Below are 17,950 nucleotides of genomic sequence, written 5' to 3' on the forward strand. Positions count from 1 at the left end.
AATATTGCCATATGAGTGCTGGCAATTCAACCATGATCTCCCTCAAAGAGTGAACAGTGATTATAAATGCTGCACCATCTCTTCAACTCCTCTAATGTGGAATTTCTAAAGTGAAAGTAACAAAGTGATAACACAACAGTATGTATTTATATGGTTTCTCTCCAGTATGAACTGTCTGATGTCAAAGACCGGAGGAACAAATACTTGGTCCTAATCTTTATATTTCTCCCTTTTGTTTTCATTATGATTTTCATCTTTCTAGGTTGAATAAGAAAATGTTTTTATGAAAAATTTTCCTACTTTGTTACATTTGCTGAATTCTTCAGTATAAGTTCTTGATGCTTTGTAAGATTTATTCATTTATTAAAGGCTTTCATAAGTTTCTTTTGTTCATGATGTTTCTCTCTAGAATGGATCATGCTGTGGTCTGTAACTAGCAAATGCTGAGTAAATGATTTTTCACATTCTGTACATTTATAAGGGGTCTATACAGTTTGAATTTTCTGATATCTTCTAAGATTTTAGTAGAAGGCACAGTATTTGCCACATCCATTGCATTTGTAAGGTTTCTTTCCAATATGAATTTTGAAATGTTCTTTAAGTTGTGACAACTAATGGAATTCCTATCATATTCTGTACTTTTGTAGATTTTCTTTCTAACATGAACTTTTTAATGTCCTAAGGTTAAGGCACTTATTAAATGATTTGTCAAATTCCTTACATTTGTAAGGTTTCTCTCCAGCATGAATTATTGGGTGGTTTATAAGCACCAAACACTTGGTAAAAGATTTGTCACATTCATTGCATTTGTTTTCTCTTATTATGAGTTTTCTAATGTGTTCTGGGACTCGAGCAACTAGTAAATGATTTGTCACATCCCTTATATTTGTAAGGTTTCACTTATAGTATTTATTCTGTAATGGATTTTAAGATGTTCCAACTAATAAAAAGGATTTACCACATTCTTTACATTTCCATGTTCTTTCTCCATTATAAATTCTTTGATGTTTCTGGAAGCTTGAGTTTTTTCTGAAGCATTTTCCATATTTCCTACATTTTGTGGTTTCTCTCCACTATGGACTCCGTATTGAACAAATTTGTGGGTAGATCCAAAATATTTATTACTTTCTTCAGATTTACACTATTTTATGGGGATTCTACGATTTTGATTAGTGTTGGAAGACAAATTTGAATATTTGTTACAGTCTTTATATTCCCCGGGTTCTTTTCCAGTATGCATGCTTTTACATTTATTGAGGTTTGATGATTCAAATGAGGCATTCCTGTGGCTCCCACATTTGTATTTGTTGCCGTTTCTGCAGTATTACTTGTTTTCTAAACATCTGGAAGTTTCATGAAACAGTTTGTCAAGTTCATTATATTTGCAAGACTTACCTTTGTTATTGACATAGTGATGGACAAAATGCTTTGAGCACTGATCCAATACTTTCCCCTGTTTAAGCACACAAGCAGTGGTTCTACAGACCAATTGCTGCAATCCCCCAGCATCACAATGATACACAAAGCCAGTTGTTCTCACTCCTCCAGGGAAACATCTACAGTCACATTCCTGAACATAAACAGACCCTGGAACACATTTAACACAGACGTAACTATTTCTCCCAGTTGCTCTTCTGTGAGTTTCTTGCCATGGTACCTGGTACCTGGAACCTCTCTCTTCACCTTCCAGAGCTTGTTGTTTTGCTTCACAGGTGAAAAAGTCTGGCTTTTCAGTATGAGGCAGTAATTAAATTGCTGTAATTCTTCAATATTCAGTCTCCCTGAAAAGCCCTCTTAGCAAGGTCTAGGCTTTTAATATTGTTTTTCACAGTATGGTCTGCATAATCCAACAAAAGCTATCTTCATGCTGGGGAGGCCAAGAACCTGATAGGTACTTAGCCAACAAGGCTGGCTGCCTCTGAAGAAGTCTTCCAGAGAGGAGATAGTTTTCAGTCCACATTGGAAGGTTTAAAATGCTGGCTTCTGGTGTCAGCAAAGAACGGCAACAGCAGAGACAGCAGCAACAATATGATAAATGCATTTGCAATCAGGAGGCAATGATAAGCAGACCAAAAACCAAAACTTGTCCCTCATAGCTCCTTACATCTGGGACACTGCCAAAAGATGCCTCTTACATTTCATGTAAGTCTTCCTACCCTTCACAACATGTCCAGATGATAATCTAATCTAGAAAAACCCTCACAGAGTATTGTCTCATCAGCAGTTCTAGATCATGCCAAGTTAATAGTCAATAGTGAGCATAGCATAAACCATGTATGCAATGCAATGGTGCCTAATGATTCCAATCCTTGTTTCTATAATTTCTAGGGGAAAAAGCAGTTATTAAAAGTCTCCCAACCAATTTTTTGTATCTGTGGAGGTTTGTTATATGAATGTAGGTGCCTTCATATTTGGGGCATAGATATTCAGAATTGAGACTTCATCATGATGGACTTTTCCTGTGATGAATATGAAATGCCCTTCTTCATCTCTTTTGATTGATTTTAGGTTGAAGTCTAATTTGGTAGATATTAGGATTGTTATACCAGCTTGTTTCTTAGGTCAATTTGATCAAAAATATTTTTCCAACCCTTTACTCTTAGGTAACATCTGTCTTTGACATTGAGATGTGTTTCTTTTTTAATTATTATAATTGTAATTAGACCAATTTTAAATCAGAAACAAGCTTCTTTTACATGTCAATACCAGTTCCCTCTCTCTCTCCCCTCTGCTGCCTCCCACCCCCTAGCCAACCCCTTTCTGCTACCCAGGGAGGGTGAGGCCTTCCATGGGTGAATCTTCAAAGTCTGTCATATCATTTGGAGCAGGACTAGGCCCTCCCCCATGTGTCTAGGCTGAGAGAGTAACGCTCTATGTGGAATGGGCTCCCAAAGTTCATTCGTGTACTAGGGATAAATACTGATCCACTACCAGTGGTCCCATAGATGTCCAGACCTCCAATCTGACTCCCTCCTTCAGGGAGTCTGGAACAGTCCTATGCTGGTTTCCAAGCTGTCAGTCTGGGGTCCATGAGCAACCCCTTGTTTAGGTCAGCTGTTTCTGTGGGTTTCTCCAGCCTGGTCTTAACCCCTTTGCTAAATCAGGAACAAAACAAGGCTGCCCACTCTCTTGATATCTATCCAATATAGTAATTGAAGTTTTAGCTAGAGCAATAAGAAAACAAAAGGAGATCAAAGGGATACAAATTGAAAAAGAAGAAGTCAAAGTATCACTATTTGCTAATGATATGATAGTACACATAAGTGACTCCAAAAATTCTACCATGGAATTCCAACAGCTGATAAACAACTTTAGTCAAGTGGCTGGATACAAGATTGGCTAAAAAATGGAGCACTACTCTATACAAATGATAAATGGGCTCAGAAAGAAATCAGGGATATAACACCTTTCACAATAGACTCAAATAATCTAAAACACACTGGGGCAAAACTAACCAAGCAAGTTAAAGACTTGTATGATTAAGCTTCATGACTTTGGCATGGCTCTGCTTCAGCCAAGAGCTGTGTTTATGTCAGTGACCCATGCTGTTGCTAATGACCATGATGTTGTGCATGATCCATGCTGTAGCTGAGGGCCTAGTTGATTGCTGTGGTCTATATTCCCATTAAAGTCAATGGGAATGTCAGTGGTCTTTGCTGTGACCTGGTCCCATGTTGAAGTCCATGGTTCCTGATGTGACTAAGGACATCTGGATGTTTGTGGTCTGAGCTCCTGCTAGAGGCTACGCTGATTCCTGAGTTGCATGTTATCCCAGAAGGCCATGTGTATGCTCGTGATCTGTGCTGCCACCTGAAGTTAAGTTGACATCTGTAGGCTGTGATGCTACAAGAGACCATATTGACATATGTGGCCTGGGCTTCAGCCTGAAGCCATGTTGATGTCTGTGGTCATTGCCACCAGGGATCTTGTTTGTGACCATACTGCTATCTGTGGCTCAAGTTACTACCAAAGTGTGGCATGTGATGCCACCTGAAGCTATGTTGTTGTTCATGTCTCATGTAGTAGCCAGAAACCCTGTGGAAATCTGTGATCTGTGCTTCCACTGATTATAAAGAGCAAGGAAACTTCTTTTTTTAGTGGAATCAATGACTACAGACTCACAGATATCATCCTGGTGTGACATGACAGCCTAAAGGCAGACATGGTGCTGGAGAAGTAACTGAGAGTCCTACACTTTGACTTAAAGACAACAAGAAATGTTCAATCTCATTGGGATGTGGCTTGAGCATATACGAGACCTCAAAGCCTATCTCCACAGTGACACACTTCCTCCAACAAAGCCACATCTGCTCCAAAAAAGCCACATCTAATAGTTCTACTCCCCAGTGATCTTACAGGAGCAAATTACATTCAGTCCAGCACACCAGCCCAGCCACAAATCCCTCTACCTACAATCTGTCCTTCCTGAAAGATGTGCTGAGACAACGGTGGTACAGAACTTGTGTGAGTGGCAATTAACTTTTGGTTTAACTTGAGACACATATCACAATAGGAAGCCCATGCCCTACACCGCTTGGGTGGCCAGGAACTGAAGACTGGATAGCTCAGAAACTTAGGGTAGAACCAAATGCAACTGGAAAAAAATAGATAAAATGATTCCTAATGATATTCTGCTGTACTCACAAGTCTGTGATTTGTCCAGTTGTCACCAGAAATCCTTCCTCTGGAAATAAATGGAAGTAGCGTAGAGACCCACAGCCAGACATTATGTAGAACACTAAATTGGAGGTCTCTATTGGGTCTCTCCTTTCAGAGATCTGGGAACCCCACGGAAGATAGAGAGGAAAGATTGTAGGAGTCATAAGGGATGGAGGATATCAGGAGTACATGGCCCACCAAATCAACTGAGCAGGGCTCATATGGGCTCACAGAGACTAAAGTAGTAAGCATAGGTCCTACAAGGGTCTGCACCAGATCCTCTGCATATATACTGTGGCTGTTAGTTTGATATTTCTGTAGGACTCCTAACAGTGGGAGTGGGTGTGTCTCTGACTCTTTTGCCTGCTCTTGAGACTCCTTTCCTTCTATTAGGTTGCCTTGTGCCTTGATATGAGGGCTTTTGCCTTGTCTTTATGCATCTTGTTCTGTCTTGTCTGTCTGTTGTCTATTGGAGGCCTACTCTTTTCTGAAGAAGAAACAGATAGGGAGTGAATCTTGAGGAGAGGGGAGAGGGTGGCACTAAGAGGGACTGAAGGAGGGGAAATTGTACTCAGGATGTATTGTATGTGAGAAGAATCTATTTTCAATTTTTAAAAGTTAATTTTTAAAAAGCTAATTTTTAAAAAGAATTTGATCTTTGTCAGGGAAGTCAGATAAAGCTTTTGTTAAAATTCAAAGAAAAAAGAAAAACAAAGAAAATGTTTCACTCAGAGTAATAACCAAGACATAGTAGAAAACACAGTATATTATTCCACTTATATTAGGTACTTTAAAAAGATGAATTTGTATGGAAAGAAATGAGGATAGACCTCCGGCAGAGTGTGGTAATAAGAAGTTACTAATTAATGGGTACAGCATGTCTGTTTAGGATGATGAAAGTGTTCTGGAATCAGATAATGGTAATGATTAGATATTATCATGAATATAATTATTACTTAAAATGATTAAGATGGTAAACTGATTTTATGTATATTTTAACACAATGGAAAAGACAAGTGCTTCAATAAAAATCCACAAACATTCATTATTGCAGCTGACACAATAGATTTATTGGCACATGATTGACATAGAAGAATAATCACAATGGGGATAGGAGTAAGCTTGGGAATAATTGTGAGTGGGACTGGGGCTGATTTTTTTTTGACATGTTGAGTTTGAGGTGGCCACATCATATCTGTGTGAAAAGAGTCTCAGGAGGCTCTAACAGTTTGATTCTAGATCTTTGGGAAAGGAGTATAAAAGAAGAAACTTGAGAGCCTACCACATCCAGATGCTTGAGGAACATAAAAACATTTGTAAGTTTCAATATCATTGCCCAAGCAGAATATAAAGCCTTAGAACACAGAAATTGAAAGCAGCAGCACATACAGACTGGAAAGTATTGGTCAGAGTAATAGGAATGAAATCAGAGCAGAGAAGTACCACAGATGCCACAGAAGAGGAAGTTTACAGTGTACAAAGTACCTACTGACATCAGTGTTTAGATAAATCAATTCTGAATAACAGCAGTTTGTTTTGGCTAGTAAGTGAGTTAACTAATCTTAGGAGTTAATAAGTTACAGGGATAAAAAGATGGTCTTTGAAAATCAGTAGCCCTGTCTCCAAATCTAGCCCCTGGTACTTATGGAGCTGTATGGTGATGGCTAAGTCACTGAACTTCTTTCAGCCTTGGTTTTCTTTCAGTCTACTGTCTGGGCTGTCTTGAGAGCTTGAGGAAGCAATGAACTAACAAACAACTGACATAGTGCTTGATACATGAGGCTGAGTGGATCAGTCTTCCTTTGTCCTTTCATAGTCCTCTACAACAGAATAAATTCACTGTTTATCTGGCTGTTGGACCTTCTGGAAAATGTTTTAACTCGGGAATAGACTTTTTAAAGAGCAATTCTTGCTATGGTTGCCTTTTAGAAATTCAAAGTCCCTATGAGGACGTAACAGGAAGCAGCCCACTTTTAATCATGGACAAACTATGGAACAGGGCATTCAAAAGCAGAGGACAGGAAAAATTGGAGAGGCATTCACTGACCCTAAATTGTGTTTTCTTTTAATTAGGCAACACCTGTACTTAGATAAACATTAGAGATGTTAATTACCTGAGTTTTTAAAAGTAATATATAATTTGAAATTATTTGGGTTAAAATAATTTAAACAATTATATCTCACCAGAACAATGCTGGCAAATTAATGTGACAGAAGAACAATTATATGACAAGCATTCACACACACACACACACACACACACACACACACACACACACACACACACACACTTTCTTTTATAGAAAAACTTTACCTAGAGAAAATTAGCCTCCTTATACTCTGTTGTTCAAATTGGAGCAGAATCCCACACTGCTGCCCTGGCACTAGACAGAAATACATTCTCCAGTTCCTAGCCTAGCAACAGCAACTTCATTAGAAAAAAAATACTGCAGTTTAGGGATGGCCCACAAAGATTGGGAGTGAGGCTTCTGAAGTGAGACTGGATCCATAGAGCTTAATTAGGATTAGGTTCTAATCTCCCTAGAGACCATTTAGAATGACCTCAGGGGAGGTTGGGTCTCCAGGGTAAAAAGAAAAAAAACTGAATGTACAGATAGGTTTACCAAAAAAATTAGCCACCTCCATTTTCTAGAAGAGCATATAGAAAGGGAATGAATCCCAAAACAAAAATTAAGTTCAAAATGTGCAAGTAAGACATTTTTCTGTCTCTGTCTTCATGACTTCAAGTTCCAGACTTTCTAAGCTCCTTTCCGCTTCACTTACCTTTAACTCCCTCTTCAACTTGCCCTAGTTATCACAGTTTAAGGTGTGCCACGAATATCACAAGTTAATGTTCTACACTTGCTTGTCAAGGCAACAGTCTTGACAGGTGTCAAGTGTAATCCTATTTTGAAGTTAGCAAAAATGGCTTAATGCCAGGTAAGAAACAGACTAGTTAGGGTTCTGGTAATATTGTCCTTTCTCAAACAAGAGATTTGACCATCTTTGTTCTTAGGCTCTCATTCCCCCTGTCATCAAAGGCCTAATACTACTTGCATCTTTCTGTTTTTCTTTAACTGTTCTTTCCTTTCTCTCGTTATTATATTCCTTCGGCCAGTCCTTCTCTGGTCTTTTCCCTCATACTTCCTGGCTCTTTCTTTCTCCCCTGCTGGATTTTTTTTTCCATTTTTCCTGCATCATTTCTGTAATCCATGGGGGTTTGTTCTGAATGTTTTTCCAAGTATTTCATTATGTTGCGCCCCCTCTCTACCATGTCTGTTTGAGGTTAGAGTGGTAGGACTCTGAACAGCCATTCAAAAGCTGCTGTTTCTGCTTATGCTAGGCTGCTTTTGCTCCAGTCTGCTGAAAGATGATCATGCTGAAAAGTCAGCCCACACATTGGCCTCATGGAAGAGAGAGTAGGATTGGGATTTATTAAACTGTCAGTTAAAGGGCAACATGAATCCTCTCATTACATGACCAGAAGATAAATACAGCAGTGAAGATCCACATCAGAAAATTATTATGTCTAGAACATTACACTTCATTTTTATACATGTTATTAAATTAAATTATTCTGACACTGTATAGATCATCTTTAATCCTCTGCTTTCGTTTAAAGCCTTGACTGGAGAATCCATTGTTATACCATCCTACACTTGTCATCTGTCAGTGGAAGAAGGGCAATTTAGGGAAATGTATGTTGTTTTAATCTGGGGGAGGCAGAATTGGGAGTAAAATGGTAGGTTCTGAATATTATGGGGGTGGTAGGCATGGAACAGCATATTAAAGCTCCGGAATTTCCAGGGGTCAGGGGTAGACAGAAAGCAAGTAAGGCTTTGAAATCATGCTTTTGCAGCAGTCTTGATATCCAAGCCATTTCTTGCAACAGAGCAGATTCGCTTTGTTTTTTGAGACTTATATAATATCCTGCATCAAGGTTTGCTGGTGCTGCCAGGTGCAAGTAAAACATTTAAAGAATCACCCCTTTTCCATCTTACAAATATCTAGAAAAGCAAACACTTTCTGATCTGAATATTTCCATACTGAAACACATTTCCTACTAATAACCGGTTATGACCTCCTTTCACTCAGTTTCTGCTTATTGAACACACCTATTATGTGCTGGCTAGTATTACCTGTATCTTCAATTCATAGCCAAAATAACAAATGTTTTAATAACTTGTTCAACATCATATAACTAGTAAATGATTGAACCAGTGTTCTTTAATTTAGCAGGAATATTAATTTAAGCCAATGAAAATGAGTAAAAGGAGATGAAAGAAGTAATTAGATTGTTGAGTCTAGATTCAAAGAAGTGTTACTCAAACCTACTTTGCTTCTCTAACAGGGGCACAAAATACACTTTCTTCTTGGGCTTTGCTACTAAGAAGTGATTTCTATGGAATGATCAAATAAGTTATTGCTACTAAGTCACAATAATTATTTTTATGTTTTCTTTCTGAAGCAGGTTGGGTGTTAACATGCATTTCTTTATGCTAAATGAGCATAGTGTATAGTTGTCAAATCTCATCATCCTGACAGTAGTTTACTGTCAAGAAGACAATAGTCTTCTCAGACTGTCTAAAATATAACTTTGGTTTTAGAGTGCTATTTATTATAATTGGCAAGGCTAAAACAATTTTGATTTTCAAAATTATTAATAAAGTACAGCTTTATCAGATTACATTAAAGTTGTCTTGGACAGATAACCAATTTGACATGATTAGAAAATTACAAAGCCTATGCTTATTTTGGATCAATGCCATCCAAATACACACACACACACACACACACACACACACACACACACACACACACACACATATATATATATATACATATACATATACATATACACATACATATACTATATATGTATATATATATATATATATATATATATAATTTAAATGGAGCTGTCCTATAATGGGAAATGATATTACTACCATAGACTAATAAAAAGAAGGGTGCCATGAGTTTGTTACTTCTTTTGGAGTTGTTGACTAGGGAGGTCCCATAAATACCCAAACAGTGCAGGTCATTGCCAATGTTCTTCTCTCCAGGACATGATATTAAGACTCATTTCTGATGATCCCACATATTTAAGTCTCTAATATTGACCTAGAAGCTTCATATGGCAGGGGGAAAAAGTAATCAATTCCCAGCTGTGAACCCTATGAGCTATAGTAGTGACTGACCTGGCATGACATTCCCATTGGTACAATAAGGGCATGGAAATAATCAACCCTTTTTAAAAATTGAATTTAAGTACCACTCTAAATGCTCTTTCCTTTCTCCTGGTCTTACTTTCTTCTGGCTAGTCTTTCTCTGCTCTTTTACTTTTTGGTTCTTTCTTTCTGTCCTACTGGATTTTTATCTATTTTTTCTTTTTACCTTTTCTATAATCCATGCCCCACACCCAAAACCTTTATTGGACTAAGAAGCAAGGCAAGACATGTCATAGAGGAGAAATTACTACTATTATTTTGCTAAGCAAACATAGTATTAAATTGACTCCCAATGACACCATTATATCCATAGATTAATGCATCTCTTAGCCTTCCTCAGAGAACCTTCTGCTTGTAATAGGTCATGATATACACCTAGACCTACATCTGGCCAAGCCACAGAAAACAAGAAGTTGAAGAATGCACAGCTCTAAATGGAACATATACGCTGCATCCCCTCTTCCTAAGGCTCAGGGAATCATTGTGAAAGATGGAACAGAAAGAGAATAAGACCCAGAAGCAGTGGATGGCCAAAAGGAAACAGCGTCTTTCAACAGGGCAGTTGTACATAGGAACTCAGCTCACAGTAATTATGACAGCATGCACAAGACCTATGCAACTCCAAACCAGATCAAATCTAAGCATGAAGTTGGGCATAAAATTCCACCCCTACCCACAGTGCTGCTGGCAATTTTTGCCTGTTAGAAAAGGGAAAATCAGTTTTGTCTATGAGTATATAGCTCCTGTTAAGTTATCCATGCTCCAATGGAGGCCACACATTTGAAAATATTTTCATAGCACAAATTGGTCTTTTTGGGAAAAAAGAAAGGAAGTAAGGATGAATGGATGAGGTAGTAGGGTTACACTCAGGAAGACCTGGGAAGGGGTGAATAAGATCAAAACACATCATATGAAAGTCTCAAAACTAATAAAAAGGGTTTTTTTTAAAGATTTTGTAACTGCTTTCTGATTAGAATTAAGGTTTGCTCCACAAGACAGAACCCATGCCTGGTATAAGAACTATGTCTTGATAGATCATTGGTCCTAGGGGAGAACCTAAAACTACTCTTCTGGTAAATGTACATAGTACTAAACTTCCCACTGAGTTCCTGTCTTTACACCTAGAAAGCCATGCATCTCCAAGCCCTCATCAGGGAAGCTTCATTTTGCAGTAGATGGCAATTATGACAAACACCCCACAACTGTTCAACATTCAGAGAATAAGAGACTGTAGAGTCTTCAGCCTTAAATGAGACATCCATATCACACCCTTTCCCCACAAGGCTCAAGAACCATCATGGAAGAGGAGACATAGACTATAAGAACAAAAAGTTGCAGAGAGAGGTCTGCTGTGAAACAGGGTTTCCAGACGTGACAGGTTCTTTGCACCCATGAGCTCACAGCATCTGGGATTACCAGTACAAGATCAAGCCAGTCAAAATTCCAGCATGGATGAGGGAGGAGTGCATGCCCCCCCCATTCTTGCTGAGGAGCTATTGTCAGTTGATGGGTGCCAGGGGAGAGTGGATTCATTTTCTTCATGGATACAGACTCTGATAGGCTCCCTCATAATTTAGTGCAAAGTCCTATATCCATACACATACTGGAAGCACTAAGTGGACACAATGAGCTTTAACAAAACAAACCCAAAAGGTGGACCTGAAGTTGGAAGGAGGAAGGCCAGGGCATAGAAGGAGTCATAAGGGTGGTAGAGGCAGGGTGAATTTGATCAAAACACATTGTGAAATTCTCAAACAATGAATTTTTAAAATTAAAGTTTAAAAAAGATAGCCCTAGTTTCTTTGGAAAAACCAATACAGAACTCTTTGTCTTTATCCTATTTTAAAGAGAAAAGGGCAATTCTCATCTAGACATATTGAAGATATAAGCAAAAATACTTATTTTGAAAGAAGAACTTAAGCTTTGGTTGTTATCTCACCAGTAGATCTTTATTTTTATTAAAGGAATTTTGTTTCCTTTCCTCTTTGTTTCTAGGCAACGGTAAGATAAAAAACATTAATAGATAGGACCTTTGTTTCCTTCCAAAGCATGTCCAGAGTTCTTGTATATCTCTTTAGGACATTACCTAGAACACTTTGGAGTTCATAGCTCTTCTGAAACTGAGTTTCTTTTTTTTAAGAGTTTGTTATTTTTTATTTTATTTTTTTTATTTTTGGTTTTTCGAGACAGGGTTGTTCTGTGGATTTGGAGGATGTCCTGGAAGTAGCTCTTGTAGACCAGGATGGTCTGGAACTCACAGAAAATCTGCCTGCCTCTGCCTCCTGAGTGCTGGGATTAAAGGTGTGTGCCACCAAAGCCCAGCCTAAAACTGAGTTTCTTAAATACAACCATTATATAGCTTTGTCTCTTTCCCTACAGTTCATTGGTTATACATTGATGACTTAGATATTTTTATCCAGTAGACCTGTTACCTGCCGGTCTTATCCCAAGTGCTGAATTCCAGTTGCCTGGTGTCAGGCATATTAGTCAAAGATCTCTAGAGAAACAGAGTCAAAAGATTGTGCATATACATGCAGAAATTGGTAATAGGCACATTTATACATACCTACACATATACATACTTGGATAGATAGATTTACATGATAGGAGCTTGGTAGTTTAAAATGGCTGTTGGCATATTAAAGAGGTGAAGAACTCAGTAGATGTGGTCAGGTGTGGAAGCAGGATGCCTTAGCAGTCCCAATCTTGTGCTGAAATTCTGAAATTCCTTGCTGATACTGAATTCATATTGGAAGGCCATAAAAAGGGAGAAAGAGAAGCAAAAAGAAAAAGAACAACAAAAAGCAGAATTTGATTTCAACAGCAACAATAGACACATTCAGGAAATAAAAGTGAAGATAGTCAGATGCACACTGCTTTTCTTTTGACCTCATTATGTGTGGGCCACACATTGGAAGACTGACCACTCTCTGTACAGGTCTTCCTGTTGAAATTCTCGTTGAAAATGGCTTCTCAGACATTCCCTGTGATGTGTCTCCTAGGTGATTTTACTCAGTGATAACTAAGGCTAACTATCACATAGAATATTGGTGAGACAGACAAAATGAATATTCTGTTCTGGTGGTACGCTGAATTCTTTTTTTCTTTTTCTTTTTTATTTAAATTCTTTAATTACTACTCATATTTACATATCCATCCCCCATTCCCTCACCCTCCCACCCTCCCATGTTCCCCACCAACCCACCCCCCAACTCCTCCCCAGGCATGCTGAATTCTTATGCCAAGCTTCTGTCTTATCTGTCAAAATACAAAAATATTTTAAAATGCCAGTTTCAGGTAAGGAACTCTAGAATTGGAGGAAAATACAAGAACTATAGATCCTGCTGTGCGCAAGATTTTCTGAATGCTATATATAGATCTTTCCTTTCACGGTAACTTAGTTCCTTCACCTAATAATAACCAACATTTATTGATGGCTTCCTTTGTAGGAAATAGCACTCACGTTACTATACTGATTCCACCAAATACCATGTGAAGTTATCTCTACATATGACAAGCTTGACACTGACAAAATTTTGCTCAGGGAAATATAGCTAAGAAAGAATTGAGTTAGGATTTGCATCTAAGTAAAATTCCACAACCTGCAGTTTCCTTGAAAAAGGTGAGGGCAAGTATATCATTTCTACTTTCCTCACATATTACTTTTGAGGAATGTCTGAATTTATAGATGTGGAAACAGCTACATAAACTCAAAAGCACTGTCTAGATAGAAGCTACATTGTTTCTGTTAGCTTTAGCATCAATTTAGGCCTTTTCCATCTTGCTTTGCTGCTGTATTCTAACCCAATACCTAGAAATACAGTATATTCTTGTGGTTAAGAAGATGAACTCTGGGCTAGAGAGATGACTCAGCAATTAAGAATGCTTACTACTCTTGGAAATGAAGACACGAATTTTGTTTCGAACACATTATTTTGGCCTTCATAGTCACCTGTGCTCACATTCACACACACACACACACACACACACACACACACACACACACACACACACACCAAACATAAACATGTACAGGTAATTTTAAAAAATAATATAAATCTTAAAGAAAAAACAAGAACTCAGGACATAAGCAAGTTGAGCTGGGGGAAGGACAGAGAGGGAGAGCGAGGAAAGAGATGCCTTGATACAGGGAGCCATTATGGGCTTAATGAGAAACCTAGCATGAGGGAAATTCCCAGGAATCCACAAAGATGACCCCAACTAAGAATCTAAGCAATAGTGGAGAGTCTACCTTAACTTCCCTTCCCCTATAATCAGATTGATGACTACCTTAATTACCATCCTAGAGCCTTCATCCAGTAGCTAATGGAAGCAGAAGCAAAGATTCACAGCTAAGCATAGAGCCAAACTCCTGGGAATCCAGTTGTAGAGAGGGAGAACTGATACTGAACTAGGCCCCCTGAATGTGGGTGACAGGTGGGGAGCTTGGGCAGTTTATGGGGCCACTGGCAATGGGACCACTATTTACCCCTAGTGCATGAACTGGCTTTTTGGAGCCTATTCCTTATGGTGGGATAACTTGCGCACCCTAGATACAAGGAGAAGAGCCTTGGTCCTACCCCAAATGATGTGACAGACTTTGATGATTACCCATTGGGAAGCCTCACCCACTCTGAGGAGTGGATGGGGGGTGGGAAGATTGTGGGAGGGAATGGAAGGATGAGAAGGAGAGGGAGTTGTGATTAGTATATAAAATATGATTATTTTAAAATTAATTAATTTAAAAAAACAAAAGCTCAAGCATATTTGCCCCAGTTCAGATTTCTGTTATACCCCCTCAAAAATAAAAAAGAACAAAATGCCTATGCACTTAAAATATGTCTGGCACAGAATACTATGAGAAATCTGTGATTTATGCTACCCCCCAGGCTCAACATAGATTAACTTAAATTAGCAAAGAAGATGGTGATTGTTGCAGAATATTCATTTAATCATGGAAAGATGTGTTGCATTTGCTTATGGAGAGATGTGTTTCATTTGTTTAATGATGTACAGATGTGTTGCTGTTTTATCTTGCCTGCCTAAGACATGAGATTGACCTAATAGACAACTGAATGGACAATAGCAAGGGAAAAGGTATAGCAGGAAGGCAGAAAGAGTAAATGATAGGAGGAATTTAGGATTGAAAGGGGGAGAAAGGAGAAGAGATGACAAGGAGATTCCAGGGGCCAGACAGACAAACATGGAAGAAGCAGAAAGTAGGACATACAGAATAAAAGAAAGACCAAAAGCCCTGAGGTAAAGCATGGATGAATAGTAATGGGTTAAATTTAGTTTTAAAAGGTAATAGGACAGCTGTGCATTGGTGGTGCAAGCCTTTAGTCCCAGCACTTAGGAAGCAGAGGCAGGCAGATTTCTGTGAGTGCAAGGCCAGCCTTGTCTACACCATGAGTTCCAGGACAGGGTCCAAAGCAATGCAGAGAAACCCTGTCTCAAAAAAAAAGCTAGTAGGGCAAGCCTAAGCTAAGGCCAAGCATCCATAATTAATAATAAGTCTCCATGTCTTGGAAGTTGGTTGGCAACCCAAAGAAAATTTCAACTCCAGGTGATGGTGAAAAGGGGGATGTGGTTAGACATAGGCTAGCATGAAAGGGGAGATGTGGTTAGACATAGGGCTAGAGGCATGATTCTGGGCTGCATATAGAAGCCAAACACTTTTAGAATCCTCAGACTTGGAAAGAGTATATTGTCAACTTAGTCATTTTCACCTTCCTACCTTGGCTTTCTACTTTGAAGTGTCTGTTTCTTCCCTTCTAGAAGATAGGTTTGAGATGAGGACTCAAAAGAAGCACTTGTCAGTGATTGTTCTGTGAGCCTGGAACAGGTCATTAACTTGAAGGAGGTTTATACAGAGGCCTGAATTTTGGGGCAGGCAGTTGTGGATTCGAACATCTGCCAGTCATCATCTTTGTGACCTTAAGAAATTCCTTTAACTCTTCTGTTTCTCCTCTTTAGAAGATGGAATAATACTGGTAATTGCCATAAGATAGGTTGAGTGGCAGATTTTAGATATCCAATAAATGCTAACTCTTCATTTCTACTGTAACCTTCTGCTTTCACCTCAAAACTGAAATAGTCAAGTACTAATAGACTGAGACGCATAGAACTCTTGGGTCATTAGAATTAGGGACACAATAGAGTGATAATGGTATGATTTTGGGGGCTTGACCAGAATTTAGGATTGAATGTGACCCTTGCCTTTATTAACTTTACCACCATGGCTCTCTTTAAGCCTGTATTTTCTTACATTTTACCTAGACATTTGTGTTATTAGAAAGTTAGAATGAAGGGATGTCCCTGAAATATGCTTATTCTAGGCACATCCTAGTTGTTTGTGATACCGAGACAGTACATAAGCCAGTAATTAAACAAGGTGTATGGGTAGAAAACAGGCCACCAAAGAGACTGCTCATAATGAGTAAGCATATTAAGCTCAAGTCTTGCTTTTCAATATTCTTTAAAAGATAAAAATTAGAAGAGGAAACTATGGGACTTCTGAAAATGGTCTTCAAATACATGAATAGTTGTCCATTGCCTCCAGGGGCTGGATCAAGGAAAATTGATTGTTTTTAATATTAAGGACTTAAAATAAATATAAAACGACATTTCTTGGCTAGGTTCTTTCAAAATAAAGGTTTTAGTATTATCTGAGCACATGGATTGAAAGTATGAGTTAGAGGATTTTTGCTCAAAGTTTCTTTAGTTCTAAAAATCCAGAATTGTAGTCCAATCTTTAAGCATGTATTGTGATCAGGGAGATAATTTCTCTAAGCATATTTCTCGAACAGCAAGAGATATGATTCTTCATACCTGGTAAAAACTTCACAAGATTTTTGGATTTATAAAAAGTGCATTAGTATTTGTGTCTTATAACTATATAGCATTGTGACTATACAGAATAAATATAATTCCTTGTATTATATTTTGCTACATGGACTCATGTTGTATTATTTCATTCTCTTGTAGCTCCACAACCACACTTACATGAGTAAGTTTTGAGTAGTGTTGATCTATCTATTAGTACTCATTTGCTAGGCACATACTGTATATAGATCATTGGATTAAAAAAATTTACTGTGAGTTCGAGACCAGCCTGGTCTACAAGAGCTAGTTCCAGGACAGCCTCCAAAGCCACAGAGAAACCCTGTCTCGGACACCCCCCCCCAAAAAAATTTACTTCATGACAGAATACAAATTGTACAAGTTCATAACCCACAAAGAAGGGAAAATGGAAGTAGACATGACCAGAGAACATTTTTGTAAAATATTGTTGAGAGGGGACTAATTTCTGCACTCTCAAGTTTCACAAAATAGCTTTCCTAGTTAATGAAAAACATTATCTTTTATTTTTATTTCCTGCTACAGGATAATTGTCCACAGGAAAAAGGACAGAACATCCATTAGAGAAAATTGAAGCATTCTCATCTAATTTGAAAGTATATAGAGGTCACTCTGGTAGTTTCAGGTTGGAATTTTCAAAATGGAAGGTTTTAGTGAGGTGCTGTGTAAGATATTAACCTCATACTAGCAAGCTCAGGAAGGATGTGTTGCTAGGACTCAGATCTCAATAACAGACTTTGAATTTAAAAAAAAAAGCACTGGCTGTTTCTTCCTTAGAAACTTCAGAGAGCTCTTATTTCTGAAGCACATTGTTTTTTTTCTTCTAATACATTCGCTGTTCTAATTCTCAAAACTTGCATGTTTCCTGCCACACAAACTTTTGAATCACATTGTGGAATGTCTAAATCAACCTTATTAGCAAATTTGTCACCACAGATGCTCATTTTTTTTATAGTGAAAAGACTTAGAAGATTGATGTTCCATCCCCCACCCAGGCATATTACTGTTGAGGATCAAACCCAGGGCCTTAGGCATGCCAGGTTATCTTTCTTCTCTTCTACTTCCTATAATACAATGTTACTTTTCAAGTCACAATGCTATATATATATCTCTTGAACTTATTCTTCACATCTAAGTAAAATTTTATATACCTTTAGCATCCTCTTACTAAATACTGGGTTACAGCTCTATGTAACTGC

The sequence above is a fragment of the Cricetulus griseus genome, chromosome X (assembly GCF_003668045.3).
Source record: "Cricetulus griseus strain 17A/GY chromosome X, alternate assembly CriGri-PICRH-1.0, whole genome shotgun sequence".
Taxonomy (NCBI): Eukaryota; Metazoa; Chordata; class Mammalia; order Rodentia; family Cricetidae; genus Cricetulus; species Cricetulus griseus.